At 56.6% G+C, this 389-nt stretch overlaps 1 protein-coding gene across 1 annotated transcript in view; it reads right to left on the bottom strand.

The window, feature by feature from the left end:
* The window catches only part of PRDM16 (PR domain containing 16), a 350,772-nt gene extending 350,631 nt beyond the window's left edge, over positions 1–141 (bottom strand). Inside the window, exon 1 of the mRNA XM_009320544.1 lies at positions 111–141. The gene's annotated coding sequence lies outside the window, so the exon portion shown is untranslated. The remainder of the gene's footprint in view (positions 1–110) is intronic.
* Positions 142–389: the final 248 nt, after the last annotated feature.

Genomic DNA, 389 nt, shown 5'->3' with positions numbered 1-389 from the left:
CGGGGAGGGAGAGGGGCTGCAGCCCCGCGCAGCCCCCGGCCCGGCTCCGCGCCCTCCCGCCCCGGCCGCCGGGGAGGGGGTGCGGGGAAGAAGGGAGAGAAAGGACCTACTTTTGGGCAGTTTTCTCGCCCGCGCCTTGGATCTCATCGTGTCGGCTTGCGGATTCCTCTCCTCCTCCTTGAGCCCAGAAGCAGCTACACACTATCTTCATCTCCCAAGCATTGTCAGTTTGGACACCTTCGCACATGCGCACAGAGCATTCAATCTGACACCCTCACCAGGGCCAAAAAAACTTTCCAATGTATTCATCATCATCAGGGGTTTTTTGGGGGTTTGTTTTTTTTTTTTTTTTTGTCCTATCCTCTTCTTCAGACCACTTATCTCTCCCC

The sequence above is a fragment of the Pygoscelis adeliae genome, unplaced genomic scaffold (genome assembly GCF_000699105.1).
Source record: "Pygoscelis adeliae isolate BGI_AS28 unplaced genomic scaffold, ASM69910v1 Scaffold213, whole genome shotgun sequence".
Lineage (NCBI taxonomy): Eukaryota > Metazoa > Chordata > Aves > Sphenisciformes > Spheniscidae > Pygoscelis > Pygoscelis adeliae.
The sequence above is the reverse complement of the archived record's forward strand: the minus strand, read 5'-3'. Positions and strand labels throughout refer to the sequence as shown.